At 34.5% G+C, this 26817-nt stretch overlaps 1 pseudogene; it reads left to right on the top strand.

Annotated features, from left to right (window-relative positions):
- Positions 1–1749: 1749 nt before the first annotated feature.
- Positions 1750–3897, top strand: LOC109457150 (threonine--tRNA ligase 1, cytoplasmic pseudogene; annotated as a pseudogene).
- The last annotated feature ends 22920 nt before the right edge of the window (positions 3898–26817 follow it).

Consider the following 26817-nt stretch of genomic DNA (forward strand, 5'->3'; position numbering starts at 1 on the left):
GCACCTTTCCACGTGAGGCCGAGAGGCTGGAAACTGCACTCCTGGCTCTGTCCACACATATAGTAATAACCATGTACAAGTTCTAACACTTAAGTTCACAAACTCCACCTAGAAAAGGTGCTACATACCTTATTGCCTAATATCACTATGGTCACTTTCAAAGTACTCCCATTGGGAAGCTATGTACTTATGCCAGTGCCTAGTCCACTCTTCAAAGCAATTTTGGAACTCTTTCTGGAATGGTCATCATATTACCCTTGATGTCCTCAATGTCATCAAAATATTCTTCCTTTCAACGTGTCCTTTATCTTCAGGTAAAGAAAGAAGTAATTGGAGGCCAGATCAGGTGAGTAGGGAGGGTGTTTCAAAACAGTTATTTGTTTACTGGCTAAAAACTTCCTCACAGACAGTGCTGTGTGAGCTGGTGCATTGTCATGATGCAAGAGCCACGAATTGTTGGGGGAAAGTTCAGATTGTCTAACTTTTTCACACAGCCTTTTAAGCACTTTCAGATAGTAAACTAGGTTAACTGTTTGTCCACTTGGTATAAATTCTTAATAAATAATCCCTCTGATATCAAAAAAGGTTAGCAACATCGTTGCAACCAGTTTGCAAACTTAATTGCCAGACCTCATATAGTGCCAGGTGAGCACTAGACTAGTCAGGGGATCACTTCTTAAGTTATATAAATGTCTAACCACTATGCTATACACCTGAAATTAATATAAAATAACTTTTAATGTCAACTGTAATTGAAAAATTTTAAAAGTGGGGAAAAGTTGAAGGAGAATAAATAGTACAAATCTCCAGGTATAAAACAAACAAGTCATGGAGATGTAAAGTACAGCATAGGGAATATAGTCAGTAATAATGTGATAACATGATATACTGTCAGACGGTTGCTGGACTTACCATGGTGATCACTTCTTTAGGTATATAAATGTTGAATAACTATGGTGTACACCTGAAACTAACATTATATTGTATGTTAGCTATATTTTAATAAAAATCTTAATAAAAAGACAGAAAATAAGCTAAACTATTTTAAAAACAGCAAAAACTAAGTAGCGTAAGTTAGAGGCAAACTTTCTTCGTCACGTTGTGTTCATAATTATGGAAAAATATTGTCTTACTTCCTCTCTTTAAGTTTAACAAATCATCAAAAATAGTATTATAGAAATTAAAGCAAAAGAATTTTCCACAGGACCTTCTTAGTAAATTATCAAAAGGAGTTTTCTATTCAAATATTAAAAGTCACCACACTCTATTGTTATTATTGTAGACATGTACTGTTTACTAATTTTAATGGAAGCATTAGGAATTTTTCTCTGAAAGATACTAAACACACATTTAATTAGAACTGTTTGGGTTCACTTGAGAAATCAGAGCGCTTGTTAGCAAATCTTTTGTGCAAAGAAAAGCTGGTTACAAGACAGTATGAAGTCATGTACAAGGCACTTGAGAAAGTATTACAAAGATACATGAAATTAAAAAGGAGCCCATATGCTCTGAATTTCTTTTTCTGAAATAACGAAAAATGGCATGGACAAAGATATTCAAATAAATGAAGAGATATTTACAAACAATAACTTTGCCAGTCAACAGAGGCCAATATTTGTACACAGCTATCATCTAGTTCCAGTTTAGCCACATTCATTCATTCAAAAAACATTACTCAAGGATTGGCCTGCACTTTTGTCTCCTCTAGACCATCACTTTTGTGTTCTGTCTTCTCTTCATGATTCATCCATGTCCAAGGAGAAGGTCAGCAGCCCTTCAGGGAAGATAGGAGGCCAGGAGAAGCCAATACGGGCCAGTGAGCAGAAGTGAAAGGAAGGAGGCAAGAAGAACAAAGAAGGATCTGGGGATTCAGGTTGAGCAGAGTTGAATCCTTGGCCTGAATATATTAGCACACATCTTCAGATATATAATAAACTAAAAGCAGAACACAATTTCATTCTGGCAGAAAAGGCAGAAAAAGACAGCAAGCCAATTAAAGTCACTCTGCCCAATGGTAAACAGGTTGATGCAGAATCCTGGAATACTACACCAAGTCAGATTGCTGGTGGAATTAGTCAAGGCCTGGCTGACAATGGTGTTGCTGCTAAAGTGAGTAAAGTTGTTCGGTACGTGGACAATCTTCTGGAGGAAGACTGTACCTAGAGCTTCTCAAGTTTGAGGCAGAGGAAGCTCAAGCAGTAGATTAGCCCTCTAGGGCTCACGTAATGGGTGAAGCCATGGAAAGAGTCTGTGGTGGTTGTTTATGTTACAGCCCACAGGTAGAAAATGGATTCTATTATGACATGTACCTTGAAGAAGGGGGTGTGTTCAGCAATGATTTTTCTTCTTTAGAGACTTTATGTAAGAAAATCATTAAAGAAAAATAAGCTTTTGAAAGATTGGAAATTAAGAAGAAAACTTTGTTGAAAATGTTTAAATACAACAAGTTCAGATGCTGGATATTATATGAAAATGTGAATATCAAGTGTGGTTCCTTGATAGATCTCTTTCGGGGTTCTCATGTCAGACACACTGGCAAAATTAAGACTTTAAAAATACTTAAAAAGTCCTCCATATACTGGGAAGCCAAAGCAGATATGGAGACTCTCCAGAGAATTTACGGCCTTTCATTTCCAGATCCTAAAATGTTGAAAGAGTGGGAGAAGTTCCCAGAGAAAGCTAAAAACCCAGATCATAAGAAAGTTGGGAGGGATCAAGAACTATATTTCTTCCTTTAACTCAGCCATGAAATTTTTCCTACTGAAGGGAGCGTACATTTACAATGCACTTACTGAATTCATCAGGAGTGAATATAGCAAAAGAGGGTTACAGGAGATGGTCACCCCAAACATCTACAACAGCCGACACCGGATGACCTCAGGCCACTGGCAGCACTACAGCAAGAACACATTCTCCTCTGAGGTGGAGGAGGAGCTGTTTGCTCAGAAACCCATGAACAGCCCGGGACAGTGCCTTATGTTTGATCATTGGCCAAGATCCTGGCTAGAGGTTCCTCTGTGGGTAGCCAATTTGGAGGCATTTCATAGGAATAAGTTGTTGGGAGCACTCATAGGACTCACAGGGGTACGAAGATTCCAACAGGATGATGCTCACGTATTCTGTGCCATAGAGCAGATTGAGGGTGAAATAAAAGGTTGTTCTTTTTTCTGTGTGCTTCTGTGTGCAGTATATAGTGTTTTTGGATTTTCTTTTAAACTGAACCTGTCTACTCACATGGAAAATTCCTTGGAGATATTGAAGTCTGGAATCAAGATGGGAAACAACCTGAAAATAGTCTGAATGAATTTGATGAAAAATGGGAGTTAAACCCTGGAGATGGAGCTTTGTATGGTCCAAAGATTGACATACAAAGATATAATTGGTTGGTACAACCAGTGAGGAACAATCCAGCTGGATTTTCAGTTGCCCATCAGATTTAGTCTTACTTTTGTCAGCCATGATGGTGATGATAAGTAAAGGTCAGTGATAATACACAGAACCATCTTGGGGTCAATGGAAAGAATGATTGCTATACTCACTGAAAACTACAGGGGCAAATGGCCCTGATGCCTGTCTCCTCGCCAGGTAATGGTAGTTCTAGTGGAACCAACATGTGATGAATATGCCCAAAAGATCCGGCAACAATTCCATGATGCTAAATCCATGGTGGACATTGATGTGGATCCAGGTTGTACATTAAGTAAGAAGATCAGAAATGCACAGTTAGCACAATATAACTTTATCCTAGTTGTTGGTGAAAAAGAGAAAACTAGTGGCACCGTTAATATCCATACAAGAGATAATAAGGTACATGGAGAACATACTGTTTCAGAAACCATTGAGTGGCTGCAGCAGCTCGTGCAGTCCCACAACAAATAGGCAGAAGAAGAATTTTAAGGGAGAACTTTGTCCTGACTGGAGTAGTGGAAAAGGATGAACAGTGTTTCCATAACGTTAACTTTGGTGTCTGGAAAACATTAATTTACACTGAACTTGGAATAGTTTGGCAGAGTCTGCATAGGATCCATCTTTTTTTGACCTAGACAGGTTTTAACAATGTATATTTAGGGAGGTAATTAAAAGAGACATGTTAACATGATTTTATTTATTAAACATCTGAGAATAGGAAATAAGCCATGAGGAATGCTCTATTTTGATGAGGGAGGTCATTTTTGTAAATTTAAAGCAGTTGAAAAACAGAACTTTTCAAATTTGATTCAGATAAAAGACGAGAATTGGATCATGGTATAAAAATAAAAACTTTAATTAAAAAAATTACATGATCCCCCTACAACATTAAACATTTAACACTGACCACCCTTAAATCACTTCTCCTCTAATGATTTTATTTCTGAGAACACTCCTCTAGTTTGTCTGCCACTACTCTGATTCTCCTTCCTGTTTCCACTACTCACTTGCCTCCCTGATCCTCTCAGTACTTCAATGCAGGGCATCTCTAAGCCTCTGAAGTGCTTGTCTTTTTCCTTGTCATTGTATCAGTAATCCATTGTGTCCTAACATAAGGCTTCAATTATTATCTCTCTTCAGATGATGAAGAATCCTGTATTTCCCACTCTGAGCCCTCTCCCAAACTTTAAGTCTGAATTTTTACTTCCCTCTTACCCTGGGACCCTTGATATCTCTACCTGGACTGAACGAACACACCTTAGACAAACCTCTCCCCCACAAGAGTTTCATCCTCCCTATGGTCTTTTCTCATGCCTAATTTTCACTTGATTTCCCTCTGCCATCCCATCATTCTTCTCTAGAGGCTCAGGTTTGATGCCTCTTTTTTTAATGTCTAATTCTCCCTTCCAAGTAGAAGAAACTTCCTCAAATTCCCACAAAACAAGACTGTGTGATGGCTATTTGCTTTCTACTAAAATTGCCTTTTTATTTTTAAATTTATTGTATGGCAACCATCCCCTAGTCTTTTAAGGTAAGAAATTTGAATCAATTTGATTTCTTTGTTTATTTCCTTATTCTTACATTTAGTTAGTGATTAAAAATCGTAGCTCTTCCTCTGTACAAACATCTGGTTTGATACGTTATTTTAGAATTTCTGATTCTCCTTCTCAAGCGGAATCTCCCTCTTTTCTCTGAACCCCACCAAACAAAGTGCTTTATTGCTAGTTCCATTTAATATTGTATTCTTAACTATTATTATGCTGGAAATAAACGTGATAGATTCTTTATCTGATTATCTACCAAAGCACCAAACACTAGTTATTGATAAATTCCTTTATTTACTAATAAATTATTCCTCTTTTGTTATCTGTACATATACCAGTCTATCTGGTATACTAAGTTCTTAACAAGAGGTGTCACACCTCTTTACTATTCTGTTCAATTCTGCTTTACCTCAAATTTCATTACCTGTATTATCATCATCTTCATAATCACCATCATCACTATCACCACCATCATCATCATCACTGTGATATTCATTATTATAGCGCTTTACATTTATTTGTTCATGGATCTTTCATTTTCAAAGAATTTTCACATTCTTATTTATTAAAAAAGAATACTGCAACATTTAAAAATCATATTACTAATTTCATAGATGATAAAGAATAACCTGAAGCACTTAGAAATATATAACAATAAAAAGGTTCCCTGAACTTCAAAAGTTCAAACTTCATAGCAAGTAAGTAATGAATAATGTATGCTTGTGAGTTTCCAACTAGGGTTTGAGGACTTCTGTCTTAAATTTGAATAAATCTTTACATATACTCCTGAGGTGCACAGGATTTCTTCTTCTAAAATTTCCTAGTTTAACAAGTGACTGAAGTTATGCCAACTCAGGTGTAATAATGTGAGGAAAATACACTTCTTGTAATTTTTTTTTTTTTTTTTTGCTATCAAATACCCTCACTGAGCCTGTGTTAGTAAAAGATTTCTCACCTAACAATATTATATTTAAGGAACACGAGTGCTTTTTGAGATCCGCAGAAATCAATGGGAAGAAAATTTTAATTCTCAAGAGAAAAGTTCATGACCACATGGAAATATTAACCACTAAGTAAGCCAATGCTACTAAACAAGCCATTAACATGATTTAAGAAATGATTTTATTTCTCTTGGTTCAGTGGATGTATCCTAGAGTTGCTATTTTGAAGATTTATCTCATTGACCTACAAGAAGTGGGGACCTCTAATTTTCCTTACTCCTGTGGAATCCTGTATATTCAAAGCCTCAAACCATTTCTATCCCTTATTTCATCACACTAAATATCAACAACCAACTGTTCACCCTATAAAATGATAAGGTCTAAGCAGAAAGCAATGAAACCTGAAAAAGTCACCTAGATTTACCACCCTAGTAACTAAAAGGTAGTTAAAAGTAAGGAAGGAAAATACAAAACAAAACAATGAAAAAAAGTGTTAATTATTTTAAATATGTCATCTCCTTTAATCTTTATAATTTACAATGAGAGGTTTAATTTTCTATTTATATGAAAGAATATGAAAATCATATATCTTAAAAAGGTAGAGCTGATACTCAAACTCAAGTTTAATTTTTAATCCTCTAAGTCGTCAGTAACCAAAGAAACCAAATTTAAGCAAAACAAAAGTAAAGATAACTGATAAAAAATTAAAAACCCATTTGTGTAATTAATGCACAATATAAAGAGAGCCTTGATTTTTCATTTATTTTATTTTATTGTTTTATTTTATTTTTTAAATCTTTGCAAAGTTCGGGTTGGTTTGACATGTAAAATAGAAGGCTTAATTTGATGACCACACATATCTCCTCCATTATTCTGGCTACCAATACTCTGCAAGTTCTTAGACCATGGCTTGTTCAGGAAGTTATTTCTCAGTAAAAAGATACATATTGAGTGCACAAAATCTATGTAATAACAGATGTTTCGGGAATATGGCAGCTAGCCATGCAATTTGACTTAAAAGAGGGTGCTTAGAATTTCATGATATAGGATGAACTGAGAAATGCAAATGTCCGTTTAGTATCAAATCAGAAATGGCACAAATTACAGCCTTGGGGAGGATGCGAACTCTTGGTAATCCAAAGTATCCTTATGTGCTTAAGAATAAAAATAACCTCTTACTATGGTTATTCATGCTCCAGATTTATGCCCAATATATAATAAAGATGCTTGACCAATCATAATCCAATGGCCTATGCCTTTAAGTATTCAGGCCTCATCAAATACATTCTCCAAATCAATGAGTTAGCAAAAACATACCCTGACATCTTGAAGATAAACAACAGGAAGAGACTCTTAGGTCTTTGAGGAACTCAGCATCAGTGAGAATTATCACAACATGAATATATGTTAATTATTCCATGATATTCAGTCTAAATTGTATTTCTACCTTGCAAATGAATTTTAAATATAGTTTGAAAGCCAAAAAAAATAACTTTTTTTTACACATGAAAGAATCACCATCATGTCTGCTGACCTAATCAAATCACTTCAAGCTGTAAGGTGAGGAGGTCCTGACAGAGTTGGAGTCAGAAACTATTCAGTTAAAAATTCATACACTCAAATCAAATACCTAATACTTTTTTTAACCCTAAAAAGTTAAATAAATAAGGTCAGAAAGAATTAAAGAAAACATAGTAGTGTCAAATCATGCTGTCATTTTTAATATGTCTTACACAGAAGCTGAGACATTAGGTTCTAAAATTTTATTCACTTAATTTTAGAACATAATTAAAATTTGTAAGTATCCCTTACAGTCCTTTTTTTCTAAAATTAATACAAGTGTAAAACTGGAACTCTCTTGTTTAGGTAAGAGCTTAAATCCATATTGTTTTAATGTACACAAAATTAACTGGAGAACTAAGAATAATTATCCAAATAAATCAACCAATAACAAACTTTTGCAGCAATTGTATGTAATGAATAATGAAAAATAATGTTTTAGACTCAAATTTTACAGATAATTTCAGTTCTTTATTTTAGAGGTCTAAAACAAGCCATGGTGTAAGAACTTGCAGAGTATTGGTAGCCAGAATAATGTCCCTGCCAAAACTGTGCACATTTTAATCTTTGGAACCTGTGAATATGTTATGTAACATGGCAAGGGGGAATTAAGTTGCCTTTGGAATTAAGTTTACTAATACGATGACCTTCAAATTAGGAAATAATCCTGAATAACCGATAAAGAGATTATCTTGGCCCAGTGTAATCCCAAGTGTCCTTATAAGTGAAAGAGGAAAGTGGGAGACTCAGTATCAGTGATGCAGCATGAGAAAGACTCCACTGATCATTGAGCCCTTGTTGGCTTTGAAAGTGGCACCCTGAATCAAGGAATCACACTGCCTCTAAGTGTCACAAAAGTCAAGTAAATAGATTCTCCCCAGGAGCTTACCAAAGAAATACATCCCTGCCAACACCTTGATTTTAGCCCACTGAGATGTTTCATACTTCTAATATCCAGAACTCTATGATAACAAATTTGTGTCATTTTAAGCCACCAAGTCTGTGGTAATTTGTTATAGCAGCAATGAGAAACTAATACAAATATGTTTCAAAAATATATTACCAGTAGCTCCTGGATGGTTTAAGTAGCAATATTCCTAATACTTAATACAGTGCCTGGCTCATTCCTGAAGTAATTATATTTGCCTGAGTACCAGATTCAACTTCCATATAGGTAAATTGATCAGACAGATATAGTTTACTGAGTTCACACTTTATAATCCCTGAGACAAACCATGTGTGTAATTTGATTTTTGAAGGAGTTTGAAAAATAAAAAGAAGACAAGATTTTATCCTCAATTTATAATTATTTTGATACAGGCAGCAAAATTTCACACAGAAATAAAACAAAGAAAACTATAATGGGATAATCCTGTGTATAGTACTGCAAAAGCAATCTTACTGAAATACCACCAAAGTACTGAAAGTCAGAGTAATTTTATGGGGATATAAACCAAAATAATATTTTAGAAAATATCTCTTAGAATATAGAAGCAGAAATGGAGTTCAGAAACTCCATTTTTCAGTAGAGTTCAACTAAAACTGATGAAAGTTAATAATGCCTACTAAAATTAATCTTAATATCTGTGTCATTGTCTATATCTATATAATACATAAAATATTTTATGACCTTTAATTGTAAGGCAAATCCAAAGTTATAGGGCCTCTTACTTCATCATCAATACTACTACAAAATACATGTTTGATAAACAACAAGAAAATTTACATTTATTAGTTTGTGATCATATGTGGATGGCTCTATTTTGCTATCCCCAAAATTCTCTTGATGAAAGAAAATAATTCAGAGGAAGAAAGAGTAAAAAATAAATTCATTGAATACACATAGGCTACTCTTCTCTAATAATAATGGCTAAGATTCATATAGGGGAATACTTTCTGTTTTTTGTTTTTTCTTTTTTTACAACAAAGCACAATTGAAAATAATGTATTAAATGTGGGGGTAAGGTAAGAGGGGGCAAACTTAATAGTTGTAATGGGATTAAGATATGATTAGAAACAGAGAATGCATCTTTGCTGTTCTGTTTGTCTCAGACACCAGACCAAATATAAAACACCACAAAAGATAGACAGATAAACCTCCTACCTTATTACAAATTGTAGAAAAAGTGTTGCTTCCTTGTTTGTTTTTTAAGATTGATGTAAAACTGTATCAAAACATGCCTATTTTGAGCCCACATTAGGAGTCAAATTGTGTTTTTCTCTGGCATCCTACAATGCCATGTGAGTCATAAATCATATTTACTAGAATTCCCCAAATAAATTTTTTAAAAAAAGAACGTTGCTTTTGTCTATTCTAGATTGCTTCATCACCCACAAAATGCCACTATTTGTGGGGAAAATCTAAATCCACTGTAATGGGTTAAGTTGGTGAAATAGAGGGAGTACTTAAGCACTGGTAAATATTTATTGGTTGAAATTAGAAGAGCAGCTTTAGTAGAGTAGGAAGGGAATGTGAGAAATAAAAGCAAATTTTAATGAAAATCCTGTTTAATTAATAGAAGACTACATACCTTCTTGCTCATGGGAAAAGATTCAAATTCATAAACAATATTTTAAAGAGCTACATGCAGCATTGCATAGAAAAGAGTATACCATGATCAATTCAAGTTAATCCAGTAATAAAGAATGTTTTAACATTATATCTTTAGCTTCTTAGGGAATCAAAAGAGGATACTGTATGATCATCTCAGTCTTAATGGGAAAATTATAAAACTCAATATCAAGTCATTATTAAAGTCTTTACAAAGTATAAAATAGAAGGGAAAAAAAAGAAGAAAAAGTGTATCTTCCTAAGAAAAGACCTTTTAAAAGCAAGAACATGATAAAAGTGTATACTATCATTACTTCTATTTAACTTAATTTAGTAAGTCATGGTTAGCACAGTGAGGAAAGGGAAAGAAATAAAATTGATCAAAATGGCTGCATGAGGTGAGCCTCTGGAAATCTCCCCTGGAATTTATAGCAAATTGAAAAACTGTAACTCCATAAAGGACTCCCTGCACAGCAGACAGACAAGACGAAAAGTCTCACTACTGAATTAACCTAAAGGTGGGCAAATTGCGCGAGCAGGGGAGGGGGGAAGGTAGATGTACGGAGACGGAGCCGGGCGGGTACAGGACGCAGACCTAGCTCAGTGCTCTGAGCTCACTGCATCCCGGAACTATAGCAGCTGCGGGAGAGGGAAGAACTCGGACTGCTAGGGCTCTGCTTATGGTCCATAGGGATGAGGGAACAGCATATAACATGGCTGAACCCAATGCTCACGGCAGAGACCTCAGAGAGAAGACTGAGGGAAGAAGGCTGAAAACTGTGGTTTAAGCCCTCACTGCTGCAGAGAACAGAAGCCTTAGGCACTGAGATTAGCCGCCCCTCCTTACCCTCCCAGAGCTCACCCCACCCCCACCTGCCCAGTGCTAGAAGCGGAACAGTAGCAGTGTCAGATCAAAAGAACAGAATATTTGCAGTTCTGAGAATGTGGACCGCAGACACAGATTCGCAGCCCAACTAGTTCCGGCAAAGAGGAGGGAGCTATGGAAGCAGGACTGGCTGTGGTGGTGGTCGACTCCATTGCTCTGAGCCAATTCTCACAACTCCTGTCCCCACCTATCTGGGCAGATCCCTGCAGGAGTAAACAGAATTGCTGAAACACACGGGCGCTGAATCTGGTGCAGGAAGAGCTTAGAAACTTCAAAAGCTCTCTGCATGCCCACAGGGAAAACCATCCTATGACTCAGGTGAACTGTTAACAGAGGAGAAGCCAGTCTTCCAGGGAATCCCCCAATTGTATGAGAAGCTGAAATAGTGCAGAGAAAATATAACGCAACAGTGTGAGAAAGAAAAAAAGCTGCAGTCGGAGAGAAAAGAAAACATTCTACAAACACATACTGGAAAGCAAAAGGAAGACCTCTTCCTATCAACCTGTTGCAGAACCCACTCCTGTAGATGTCTAGAAAGAGAAATAATTAATCAGTAATTGCCATGAATAACCAAGGCAACAAGACAGCTCAGAAAGAAAGTGGAAAGTCTCCAGAAAATGAACTTAAAGATATGGAAACATGTGACTTAAATGACAGAGAATTCAAGATTGCAGTTCTGAAAAAACTCAATGAGATGCAAGAAAACACAGAAAGACAGTTTAATGAACTCAGAAACACAATCAAAGAACAACATGAACATTTTACCAGAGATTGAAATTTTAAAAAAGAATCAAATAGAATGTCTGGAGATTAAGAATGAAATAGCCAGCTTAGGTAGTAGAGTTGACCAGATGGAGGAAAGAACCAGTGACATCGAAGATAGAAACCTGGAAATGACACGGATGGAAGAAGAAAGAGACTTGAGACTTAAAAGAAATGAAAGAACTCTACAAGAACTTTCTGACTCCATCAGAAAGAGCAATATAAGAATAATGGGCATACCAGAAGGAGAATAAAGAGAGAAGGGAACAGAGAGTATATTCAAACAAATAGTCAATGAGAACTTCCCAAACTTGTAGAAAGAACTGGATCCTCGAATCCAAGAAGCAAATAGAACACCTAATTACCTCAACCCCAACAGGCCTTCTCCAAGGCACATTGTATTGAAGCTGTCAAAAATCAAGGACAAAGAATTTTTAAGGCAGCCAGGGAAAACAAGACGGTAACTTACAAAGGAAAGCTCATTAGATTATCATAAGATTTCTCAGCAGAAACTCTACAATCCAGGAGGGAGTGGAAACAAATATTCAAACTATTTAAAGAGATAAATTATGACCCAAGAATAATATACCCAGCAAAGATATCCTTTAAATATGAAGGAGGAATAAAGACCTTTCCAGACACACAGAAGCGGAGAGAATTTTCTAATACATGACCTGTATTACAAGAAATATTAAAGGAGGCTATTCGACCACCATCAACAGGGACAATTTGTGGCAACCAAAACATAAAAAGGGGGAGATTAAAGGCCTTAACTGGAATATGGGAATGGAGAAAGTAGACATGCTGAAGAATATGGAATACTCTAAGTATGAAAGTTTCTTTTACATAAACTTAAGGGTAACCACTCAAAAAAAACAAAACAAACAAACAAAAAAAAACACCAAACATCCAGAACTGAAATATATACTATAATAAAAGAAGAAACAGAGGGAAACATCATAGAATACCACAACACAGAAATAATAGACAACAACAAAAAGGCAAAGAGACAATGGAGAAACAGTCTTACCAGAAAACTAAAGATAGAATAATAGGAAATCCTCACATATCAATAATTACCCTAAGTGAAAATGGACTGAACTCACCAATAAAAAGGTACAGAACAGCAGATTGGATCAAAAAAACTAAACCCAACCATATGCTGTCTCCAAGAGACACAGATCAGCTACAAGGACAAGAATAGACTCAAAGTGAAAGGGTGGAAATTGATACTCCAAGCAAATGGTACCCAGTGAAAATCAGGTGTAGGTATACTGACATCAGGTGAAACAGAATTCAGGGTGAAAAAGGTAACAAGAGACAAAGATGGACATTTCATAGTGGTAAAGGGGACTATACAACAAGGAGACATAACAGTCATCAATATTTATGCCCCCAATCAGGGAGCACTGAAATATACCAAGCAACTGCTAGCAGAACTAAAGGGAGAAATTGACCAAAACACAATTATACTAGGGGACTTAAATACATCATTGACAGCTATGGATAGATCATCCAAACAGAAAATAAATAAGGAAATAGCAGCCCCAAATGACACATTAGATGAAACGGACATAATCGACATCTATAGAGCACTTCATCCTAAAATATCAGACTACACATTTTTTTCTAGTGTACATGGAACATTCTCAAGGATAGACTATACATTGGGACACAAAACTAACCTCAGCAAACTTAAGAAGATTGAAATCATACCAAGCATATTATCTGATCACAAGGCTTTGAAATTGGATATCAACTGCAAAAAGAAAGCAGGAAATACCACAAATACATGGAGATAAAAAAAAACACACTTTTAAAGAACAACCAGGTCAAAGAAGAAATTAGAGGAGAGATCAAAAGATACATAGAAACAAATGAGAAGGAAAACAATTTTAAGAGGGAAATTTATATCATTGCAGACCTATCTCAAGAAACAAGAAAAATCCCAAATAAATAACGTCACATTACACCTTAAAGAACTAGAAAAAGAAGAACAAATGAAACCCAAGGTCAGCAGAAGAAAGGAAATAATAAAAATCAGAGCAGAATTAAATGAAATAGAGAACAAAAAGACAATAGAAAAAATTAATGTGACAAAGACCTGGTTCTTTGAAAAGATTAACATTATTGACAAACCCTTGGCTAGGCTCACTAAGATAAAAAGTGAGAAAACACTAATAAACAAAATCAAAATTGAAAACCGGGAAGTTATCACGGATGCCACAGAAATACAAAGGATCATCCAAGAATACTATGAAGGACTATATGCCACCAAATTCAATAACTTAGAAGAATTGGACAAGTCCTTAGAAACCTATAGCCTTCCTAGGCTGAACCATGAAGAACTGGAAAATCTAAACAGACAGATCACCAGTAAGGAAATTGAATCAGTCATCCAAAACCTTCCCAAAAGCAAAAGTCCGGGACCAGATGGCTTCACTAGTGAATTCTACCAAACCTTAAAAGAGGATCAAATACCAATCCTGCTCAAACTCTTCCAAAAAATTGAAGAAGAGATAGTGCTCCCTAAATCATTTTATGAGGCCAACATTTCCCTGATAACAAAACCTGGTAAGGACAACACACAAAAAAGAGAACTACAGACCAATATCTCTGATGAATACACATGCAAAAATCCTAAACAAAATTCTAGCAAATTGAATGCAACAATGCATTAAAAAGATTATTCATCATGACCAAGTGGGGTTCATCCCCAGGGCACAAGGATGGTTCACCATCTGCAAATCCATCAATGTGATACATCAAATAAACAAAATAAAGGACACAAATCATATGATTATATCAATTGATGCAGAAAAAGCATTTGACAAGATACTACATCGATTTATGATAAAAACACTTAATAAAATAGGTATAGAAGGAAAATACCTAAACATAATAAAGACCATATATGACAAACCCTCAGCTAATCTCATAATTAATGGTGAAAAACTGAAGCCCTTTGCTCTACATTCAGGAACACGACAGGGCTGTCCCCTATCACATCTGCTTTTCAACGTAGTGTTAGAAGTCCTCGCCAGAGCAATCAGGCAAGGGAAAGAAATAAAAGGCATCCAAATTGGAAATGAAGAATTTAAACTCTCATTTTTTTTGCAGATGACATGATGCTATATATAGAAAACCCTGAAGACTCCACCAAAAAGCCATTAGAAACAATCAATGAATACAGTAAAGTGGCCGGCTACAAAATCAACGTACAAAAGTCCATTGCATTCCTATATACTAACAATGAAATCTCAGAAAAAGAAACAAAACAAAAAAATTCCTTTTGCAATTGCAGCAAAAAGAATAAAATACCTAGGGATAAACTTAACCAAGGATGTGAAAGACCTATATGCTGAAAACTACAAGACATTTTAAAAAGAAATTAAAGAAGACACAAAGAAATGGAAAAACATTCCATGCTCATGGATTAGAAGAATCAACATAGTTAAAATGGCCATATTACCCAAAGCAATATACAGATTCAATGCAATCCCCATCAAAATCCCAATGGCATATTTTAAAGAAATAGAACAAAAAATCATCAGATTTGTTTGGAACCACAAGAGACCCCGAATAGCCAAAGCAATCTTAGGAAAAAAGAACAATGCTGAGCTACCACACTCCCTGACTTTAGCTTGTACTACAGGGCAACAATAATCAAAACAGCATGGTATTGGCAGAAAAACAGACATGTAGACCAATGGAATAGAATTGAGAACTCAGAAACAAAACCACATAAATATGGACAGATAATTTTTGACAAAGAAGCAAAACACATACAATGGAGAAAAGACAGCCTCTTCAATAAATGGTGCTGGCAAAATTGGAAAGCCACGTGCAAAAGAATGAAACTGGACTGCTATCTGTCGCCATGTACCTAAATTAATTCAAAATGAATCAAAGACTTAAGCATAAGACCTGAGACAATAAACTGCATAGAAGTAAACAAAGGTACTAAACTTATGGACCTTGGGTTCAAAGAGCATTTTATGAATTTGACTCCAAAGGCAAGGGAAGTAAAAGTTAAATAAATGAATGGGACTATATCAAACTTAAAAGCTTCTGCACAGCAAAAGAAACCACCGACAAAAGAAAGAGGCAACCAACTGAATGGGAGAAGATTTTTGCAAACAGTGCTTCCGATAAGGGACTATATCCAAAATATACAAGGAACTCATGCAACTCAACAACAAAAAAACAAACAACCCAATTGAAAAATGGGCAGAGGACCTGAAGAGACATTTCTCCAAAGAGGACATATAAATGGCAAATAGATATATGAAAAAATGTGCAACATCACTAATCACCAGAGAAATGAAAATAAAAACCACAATGAGATATCACCTCACCCCAGTTAGAATGGCTATCATCAACAAGACGAATAGTAACAAGTGTTGGAGAGACTGTGGAGAAAAAGGAACCCTCATACACTGTTGGTGGGAATGCAGACTGGTGCAGCCGCTATGGAAGGCAGTGTGGAGTTTCCTCAAAAAATTATGAAAAGAATTATCGTATGCCCCAGCAATCCCTCTCCCCAAAAATCTGAAAACATTTATTCATAAAGATACGTGTACTCCAATGTTCATGCAGCTTTATTTACAGTGGCCAAGACATGGAAACAGCCAAAATGTCCTTCGATAGATGAATGGATAAAGAAGTCGTGGTATATATACACAATGGAATACTATTTGGCAGTAAGAAAAGATGAAATACAACCATTTGTGACAACATGGATGGATCTTGAGATTATAATGCTAAGCGAAATAAGTCAGACAGAAAAAGCAGACAACCATATGATTTCACTGATATGTGGTATATAAACCAAAAACAACAAAAGAACAAGACAAACAAATGAGAAACAAAAACTCATAGACACAGACAATAGTTTAGTGGTTACCAGAGGGTAAGTGGGGTACCCTATAAGGATAAAGGGGTGATAGATGAGGGTAAAGGGGATCAGATATATGGTGATGGAAGGAGAACTGACTCTGGGTGGTGAACGCACAATGGGATTTATAGATGATGTAATACAGAATTGTACACCTGAAATCTATGTAACTTTACTAACAATTGTCACCCCAATAAACTTTAATTTAAAAAAAGAAATAAAATTATTAGAATTGTTAAAATATAAAAAAACCCATTATTATACATAAATACTATTAAGGCATAAAAACATCAAAAGAATCTATTAAAAATATTATACAAAATAAGAGAGTTTAACCATGTGTCTGAATATATGGCCAATATACTATAATAAAATTAAATTCTATACATCAGGAGGAAACAGTTAAAGAATTCAACCATCACCATCATCATCATCATCGTTTTCATCATAATGATTATTTATAATAGCTACCAAATATAAAATATTTAGGAAATTTTTAACAAAAGATATAAAGGGTTTATAGAAAAAATTTAAAATTTTGTTGAAATATATTTTAGAAGATCCAAATAATTCGAGTGATATACCATTCTCATGGACAATAAGACCTCTAAATTCATGTAAATGAGTAGATTCAATATACTATCAATCAAAATTCTAATTGTTTTTCAGAACTCAACAAGTTAAATCTATAATCTATGTGAAAAAACAGTGACCCAAAGAGAGCTTCACACAAATGTTTCCATTTGTATAGAAATGAACATATAGTTAAAAGAATAAAATCAGAACAGTAACTGTTTCGTAGAGGAATGCAGAAGGTGACGGGGAGGAGCCATGAAAAAACTTCCTGACATGGTATTGATGTTCTTCTGTAAATTGATAGCCATTTGTGTTAGACATCAGGTGTATACATATGTCAAAATTCATGAGATTTGTGCACTTCACTGTATGCATATTTCACCTAAAAAAATATTGAACTCTAGTTAATCGTACACGTGCTGAACTCTTTTGTGTTAAGAGTACTGATATACTCAACTTAAAATGAATGCATCAAAATAAGATAAATTGCTGGATGGATGTAAGGATAGATACAATGGAGAAATCTGTGATAGAACACGTATGAAAAATGCAGGTAAGATTATAGATTACCAACTAATCTTATGTATCACTTATTCAAGTGGGACCTTTTTGATATACAATATAATAGAATCTTATAAAATTGAAACAAAGATCCTGCAATTCTACTGTTTTTTTAGAGGTACACCTGCCTCAGAAATTGTGTACAAGATACAGCATAGTTCCTAATAGCAAAACAATTAAACTACATAAATAAACCTCAAAAGAAGACTAAACAAAATTTTGTCATATTACATAGTGGAATATTTTATAACCATAAAAATAAACACGAAACATGCAATGCATGAATAAATTTTAGAAATATAGAGATAAAATAGTTTTAATATATCTCTACTTTCATCTTGCGCCCTACTCTCAGCTCCATCAGCTTCCTTTATGTTTCTCAACATGCCAAACTCATACAAACAGGACACTTATACGAGGTTTTACCTATGCCTGAATGCTTTCCACTGATCTCTGCATAGCTGACTACTAGGTCATGTTTTGGAACTTAGAAATTACTTCCTCAAAGTGAGCTTTCTTGACCATCAAAATAATGTAGCTATCCAGTCATTTGGTTTTATCACTGAGCTTGTAGTTTCTGTACAACTCTTATCTTCATTATATATAATATATACATATGTAATATATTATGGTGCCAAAAAATGTATACTCATTTTAAGAAAGAAAAAGCTGTATTAAAATCTTAATACTAAATATATAACAATAACAAAAGGTGAATACAAGTCACATTTGACTTCTGCAATTACAAGAGGTGCTCAAAGTGGTTACCATCAGTGTAATTTTAACACAGTATTTTCCTTTCTTAAAATGTGTATGCATTTTTATGGCACCTTCTGTATATATATATATATTCAACAGAAACTACATAAGTAAAAAAATCAAAATAAACAATATATTTTAGGGATACTGTTGTATATGATAAAAGTATATTTTTAAAAGGGAGAATGATTAATCCAGATTTAAAATAACAGTTACTGCTCTCCATGTCAGAAAGATGGGCTAATGAAGAAGCACCTAGTTGATGATACAGTGTTTGGCATACGGCAGTTCTTAAATTGGGTGATGAATTCATAGGTATCAGTTTTACTATCATGGTTCATAACTTGCATATGTATTAAATATATGTGTCTGTGCATCAAATATTAGGATATAAAATGTATATCTACCTGCAATAAATTTGCATTTTAATAATTAAAAATGAAATGTCGAACAAGAGAGATGAAGAAATTGATATCTGGGAATCACTCTATCTATAAAGAAATTTCACATATGCTACTTTCCACATATGTAACTGCCATTGCACAAGCATGTTTAATACTTTGCAGAAGTGTTAAATATTCACCTTCTCAATTTATCCATATAACTGTGGAGGTGCTATTAGGTTGGTGCAAAAGTAATCGCGGTTCAAAAGGTTAAAAATAATTGTGAAAACTGCAATGACTTTTGCACCAATCTAATACTATTTTTCCCATTTTACACATGAAAAAATTTAGTATTTTTGCCATATATAACGCACACATTTTGCCCAAGTTTGTGAGGCAAAAATAAGGATGCGCATTATACACGGTAGTACTCTTTCTGTTCCCCTGAAAGTCTGGGCCAAAAACGTAGGTGTGCATTATACACGGGAGTGCATTACACATGGCAAAATATGGTAGTTTACAAGAGGTTAAGTGACCTACTCAAGGGTATACAGCAACTCAATGGAGATTGCAGAACTGGAATTCAGGGTTGCCTGACTCTAGAGCCCAAGATTTATAACATACCTAGAAGTCCCCAGTGATTTTTAGGAATCCATTGTCTCATATGTCTCCAAATTGGATATATTATAAGTTTATTATATAAACATGTTTTAAGAAAGCCTTCAACAGTAAAAGAGACTAAAGTTACAAAGGGATTGTTCAAAACAGATTGATATTGCACATCTAAAAAATTTATCTAATTAATGAGTGATAAAGAATGAATTCATAATACCAATTAACCAAATCAAACAATATGAGCTATTGCCAAAAGGTAATAAAACTAAGGTATTTTGTGTTTTTAAAGTAGTATTTACAGATTCTCTTCATACCCACTGATTTTTAAAGATTCATCGCTCTTCCCAAGATGAAATCCCCAATAACACATTAATTTCCAACAGGTAGATAATGACCACTTCATACATAGGTTATAATTCACCTGAAATTTCACATCAAAATAAGACTACCTTAAAAATAAATTGCAATATATGATAATCACAATTCAAATACCAATCTTCATGTTTGTCTTTTGATATCAGATTTTCTGTAGCTCTGAGGAAATAAAATATATGCATTTATCTGGCATGCTCTAGTTGAGACATGTTTTTATATCTTTTATGTCTATGAACAAAAATAAAACCTATGTTTAATTTCTACATAAACATTTTTTCAGGGAAACAGAAATTTTAACTTTTTAGTTTTAAATGTCAGCCTGCTTTTGTGTGGATAATCTCTTGGTTATCCTCCAGATTTGCTCTAAATACTGATGATTCAAAAAATAAGGAAAATACAGAGGGTACCAAAACAGTGTATACACATTTTAAGGAAGGAAAACTGTATTAAAATTGTAATACTCAACATATACCATAACAAAAGATGAATACAAGTCATATTTGACTTCTGCAATTACAAGAGGTGTTCAAAGTGGTTACCATCAGCGTCTAGACACTTCTGATTACAGCGAACTACTCTGTGAGCTACCTTGACCAAAGTGTCCACTTGTATACATGTTTTTGGCACCCTGGTATGTATGAAGTAATAGTTTGGTATATATTCTGGCCTCCATAACCCACTCATAAGTCTCACACTGTAAGAAGTGACACTCAACTATCAAACGTGGGTTGTAGATAATCCTTCATTTAGAATCATGTAGACAGCAGCATGTTTACTTGGAAGGAAAATGTAGTATACAAGCTTGAAAACAGATCCAGACAGCTTCTCTTTATTAGAGTCAACTTTATTACTTTTGTAATAACACAAACCCCTCTTTCCATCTCAGGCTATGACCTTGCTTCACACTTTGTTGACAAAATAGAAACAGAAGAAAGTAATGACTTCAGAGTCCCTTCAATAACGCTGCCACCCTGGTGTATCTCGTCATGTACTATCTGCTTTCTTTCTTATGACAAAAATGATGTGTCCCTCATCTCTTCGAAGGCCAGTCTTTTCATGGATGCTCAAGCTTCCATCCCTTTGGCCCCATCTCCTCTTTTGGAGGACTTTGGTCCTCTATTCACTGCTCTTCCTCCAAGATCATCGATCTTTACCTCTGTATGATATCATTCCCAGCATTTAAAAAAAACAAACAAGCAAACAAACCTAGTTTCTCTTAATCCTGTATCTGCTTCGTCATAATTTCATTTTGTTGTTGTTGTTGCTCCTCTAAATTGAAAGTCTTCAAAAAGTTCTTAATAGTTGTGCGTCGAGGATCCACCTTGTCACCTTCCAAATCTTACTTTTAACATGCACCTCTGAAAACCTCTGTCAGTGTCAACAATGGCCTTAGTAGTGACACAACTCATGGCTGCATCTGTCTTCTGTTCTTCCTCAGCCCATCTACAGTATTAGGTACACTTGATAATTAATTCCCCCAGTCGTAGGCTCTTGGTGTCCATGATGTATCACACTGCTGGTTTTTGTTCTATCCCAGAAGCTGCTCATTCTAAGCTTTGCTTTTCTGGCTTCAGCATCTCTATTTGAAATACAACTGTTTAGCAGTGCAGGGTCCCTTGTCTTTTCTATCGATATTTACTTTCAGAAGATACCCTGTTTCCTCGAAAATAAGACCTACCCGGAAAATCAGCTCTAATGTGTCTTTTGGAGCAAAAATTAATATAAGACCCAGTATTACATTATATTATATTGTATTATGTTATATTATATATTATATTATATTATATTATACCATGTCTTATATTATAGTAAAATTAATTTTTGCTCCAAAAGACGCATTAGAGCTGATTGTCTGGCTAGGTCTTATTTTTGGAGAAACACAGTATCTTCTACTCTCTATTTGTTGATGCTCAAAGTTACATATCTAGACCTGATCTATTCCCTGACCGTCAAACACCTATATCCAAGTATTTATAATACATCTTCACGTGTATATCCAAAAAGGCATGATCTTGATTTCTCTCTTTGGCCGCCAGAGCAGTCAGACTGATGTTTAGAATGTAAAATGATATTCTCTGTTTCCAGTGCTCAAAATCAATGACATGACATTTAGGGCAAAATCCAAACTTCCTTTCAGAGTTTAAAAGGAAGTTCTAGCTCTCAGCCGCCTCTCCTACACCATTTCTAGTAAGTTCTTACTTCCCTCTGCTCACTTCAATTTTATCTCTTTCAAACGGACTGAAACCAGTATATATATATATATATATATATATATATATATATATATATATATATATTTTTTTTTTTTTTTAATTTTCCATATGTAATCTATTTCAATAAATCCTTAAGATTGTCTTTAAAAGGACTAAAATATTTTCTGTATTTGCACTGCACAACTTTTTAATTGACCTCAAGTTGTGTATTTAATGAGATCAATCCTTGTACTTTATTTTTTGATTATAGTATTGTTGAAAGTTTTCACCACTGATTTTTCAAATACTTTTTGTAATTTGATGAAGAGGATTCATACTGCTGCTCTTCTTGTCACCATTATTTCAGAACAAAGATGCAAATGTGCAGCTAAGACTATTAAGTAGGTCCATCAATGGGATAACTAGATGTTGCTGAACCCGAGCTCTTAATAACAAGGTTGCCAGTTGAATCCCCGTATGGGATGGTGGGCTTCGCCCCCTGCAAATAAAGATTGAAAACAGCGACTGGACTTGGAGCTGGGCTGCACCCTCCACAACTAGATTGAAGGACAACTACTTGGAGCTGAAGGATCCTGAAGAAACACACTGTTCCCCAATATTCCCCAATAAAATATAAAATAAAATAAAATAAATTTAAAAAATAAAATAAAATAAACTGTAGCACAGTATTGAGCTGCCCACAAGCAGCTCTCTTGATATGGAGCTCATGGTTTTAGAAGATGAGAAATTGAATACGAGCCTAAACTGTGATCAGGTTCGTAAAGATCATTTTAAACCTAAACTGCAATCTAGTTGGTAAAGATCATTTTAATCTAAGGCTCCGATAATAGAAAATGGTGCTCTAAAGGGTATAAAAATAAACCAATATACTCTGTACTTATTAGACAGCACTGTTCAATAAAAATATAAGCCAAGCCACATGTGTGCTTTTAAATTTTCTTGCAGCCACATTAGAAAAAGATACAGATAAAATTAATATTAGTAGTATATTTTATTTGAAATATACAGTATATGAAAATACTATAATTTCAACATTTAATTGACATAAAAATTATTAATGTGACATTTAATTTTTTTCTAAGTATTTTAAATCTAGCATGTATTATTTCAGCACATCTCAATTTGAACTACTCAAATACTCAACACTCATATCTGGCTAATGACTTTCATACTGCCCAGTCTATTAGACTATGTCTGTAAGTGAATACCAATTTAAGTCACAAGTACATTTAAGAGGGGATGAGTGAAACCAAAATTCAAATTGCCATTAGATGGAACACATGGGAATTTTAAATAATATAAACAGAGGACAGACACATTTATTTCCCCTGAACTCTACTTTAGTGACTCATAATATAGCCTTTTAAATATTTCTATTCAAATAAACATGATTTTGTACAGTACTTTACCTCCTGCTGCAACAACTTTAAAATACTGCAAGTAAAAAGCTACTAAAAATTACAAATTGCCACCTAAGCTTCCCTGCCTACATGATGATAATTAGTCCTGTTTTTGAAGGACCACAAATTATTGCCAAACAATTAAATACATCTCTAGGAAAACTCATCGTTTCCCTTTCAAAATAAATTTTTGGAAGAAGAGAAAGTACAATAATCAGTTTCCATTCAGCTTGGGAATCTTCACTTTTTTTCCCCCAAAAGCCAAAAATCATTACTACCTATAATATTCTAGGCATTTATTGGTGATACAAGGTAAATATGATACTATGCTTGCCTTAGAGAAACTTGTAATCATCTGAAAAAACTGATGTACCTTTAAAGAATATATATTCAGTTACTTCAGTGAACGCTTCTTACAGGTAGGACGTTTTATAAAAACTACTTTAATGAGATGTGATGGAAATATAGAAAGCTGTGCGTATTTAAACAACTTGTTGAGTATGGATATATATATATATATACATATGTATATATATATATATATAATCTGTGAAACTATCACTACAAGCTAGGCCATAATCACATCCGTCACCTCCAAAAGTTTCCTACAGACCTCTTTATTTTTTTGTGATGAAGACATGTAACATAAGATGTACCTTCCTGTTAGGTTGGTGCAAAAGTAATTGCAGTTTAAAAGGTTAAAAATAACTGCAAAAACCTCAATTACTTTTGCACCAACCTAGTAGCAAAATTTTAAGTATGCAATACAGTATTGTTAACTATAGGCGCTATGCTGTATGGTAGATATCTAGGACTTATTCATCTTCTGTAACTGAAACTTTGTTCCCTTTAGCTAATTTGTCCCTTTCCACCATTCACCCCCATCCCAGCCTTCAGCAACCAGCATTCTACTCTCTGTTGTTGTAAGTCCAACTCTTAGATTCCTCATAGAGTGGTACCATGTAGTATTTATCCTTCTGCCTCTGGCTTATTTTACTTAATATAATGCTCTCCAGGTTCATCCATGTTGTCACAAATGGCAGAATTTCCTTCTTTTTAAAGGCTGAATAATATTCTATTATCTATCTATCTATCTATCTATCTATCATCATCTATCGATCTATCTATCATCTATCTATCTATCTATCTATCTATCTATCTATCTATCTATCTATCTATCTATCTATCTATCTATCTACCTACCTGTGGCATCACATTTTTCTATCCATTCAGCTGTCAATGGACATTTAGGTTGCTTCCATGTCTTAGCTATTGGGAATATGTGATGAACACAGGACTTCGGATATCTCTTTGACATCACGATTTCAGTACCTTTGGATATATACCTAAAGTGGGATTGCTGTACATATGATAGTTCTACTTTTAATTTTTTGAGGAACCTCCTTGCTGTTTTCCATAATGGTTGTGCCAAATTTACATTCCCACCATTAATGTACAAGGAGGGTTCGGTGTTTTTTACATCCTCACCTACACTTATCTTTTTTTTTTCTTTTAATAATAGCCATCAGAGCATGCGTGAGGTGATATCTCATTGTGGTTTTGATTTCCATTTTTCTGATGATTAGTGATGTTGAGCACCTTTTCATATACCTGGGGGCCCTTTGTATATCTTCTTTGGAGAAATGTCTATTCAAGTCCTTTGCCCATTTTTTAATCAGGTTGTTTTATTTTTACTATTGAAGTGTAGGAGTTTCTTATATATTTTGGATATTATCCCTTTATCAGATATATGGTTTGCAAATATTTTCTCCCATTCTGTAGTTTGCCTTTTCATTTTGTTGAGGGTTTCCTTTGCTATGTGGAAGCTTTTTAGTTTGATGTAATCTTACTTGACTAGTTTTGCTTTCGTTGCCTGTGTTTTGATGTTACATCCAAGACATCACTGCCATGGGCAATGTCAAGAAGCTTTTTCCCTATATTTTCTTCTAGGAGTTTTATGGTGATAAGAAAAATTTAAGTCTTTAAGCCATGTTGAGTTGATTTTTGAATATGGTATAAGTGTCTAATTTCATTCTTTTGCATGCGGCTGTTCAGCTTCCCCAGAACCTCTTATTGAAGAGACTATCCTTCCCACGTTGTGTGGCATATCCACTTTTAAATTGCCTCTAAAACTAAATGAGTTGGTGAGAAGTTATACAGATAAAGAGAATAAAATGGGGGAAGAGAATTGTGTGCACGTAAACTAGATCAGCTCAGTAACAGGGACCACCTGTCTGTACTACGAATTCAGCAACACTGTAACTTTTTTCATCTTGTCCTTCCAGAATTAATCTAAACCAGAACATGAAAATAAATTCTGCTAAACAACAACAAAAACAAAAACAAAAGCAAAAAACATTTTGTTGATTTTCTTTAAAAAGATATTTATTGTTTATCTCCCTTCAATTCCTTGTAAGTTTTCCAAAGTAATGACCAGACAGTATTTTGAATATTATTAATAGCTAGCAATTAGCACAAAGCCTGGCACAAAGCCAGTACTCAACACACATCACAAGTGAATGATTGCTAGTTTGTTAACAGAATAATGGATAATTTTTAAATTTCCAACCTCTTATCATATAGGTTCATGGAGACCTTATCTCCACAATGCTAAGATACAAACTATTAGGGTTAATTATACTGTTTCTTTCTCTTTAAGACAGCAGTGGCAACATATCGATGCTCAAAAATTATGTGTCGACTGGCTTTATGCTTTATCAGGACCCATGTAGACGAACAGAGCAAATAATCCTCATCACGAAGGACTTACTTTTTAAAAAGTGATAAGAAAAATAGTTCATATAAATAGTTCATATCATTGCATGATAGAAGCAATAAGATATGTAGGACTATAAAAGTTAGAAGTAATTGAAATTAGGTTTCTTTAGTGAATGTTGAATACCTACAATGAAAGAGTATATCGACAAACTTTGTAACATGTAACATGCGGGGCATTATTTTAATCTCCAATGACAAACGTTTTAGATTAATTGCTTTGATCATTTTCAGACAGAACCAATTATTTTAAAGCGATATGATAAGGCTTATTCCTTATATCACTTAAAAATCAATTTTAATAAAAGTTATCTTAAATATTGTTGCCATTAGCTTAGCCAATCCTTTTCATTTGTATGGAGTTTAAGATTTTCAATGCACTTTCATGCGCATTCCTCTCATTTGATTTTTCAACCATTCTATGAGTTGATGTTACTATGCTATAAGTAAAGATATTGAGTCCAATTGATTTTTCTGACTGCTGGTTAAAAAAAGGAAATCCTGAGAGACTGCCATAAAAATCCAATCTTCTCCTTTTGTATGAATGTACCTTCACTTTATCCTTTGCTGTTATCAACATCCCTCTCTGATCAGCATCCTGGAAATAAAGA

The sequence above is a fragment of the Rhinolophus sinicus genome, chromosome 16 (assembly GCF_057876585.1).
Source record: "Rhinolophus sinicus isolate RSI-liver-muscle chromosome 16, RSI-T2T, whole genome shotgun sequence".
NCBI lineage: Eukaryota > Metazoa > Chordata > Mammalia > Chiroptera > Rhinolophidae > Rhinolophus > Rhinolophus sinicus.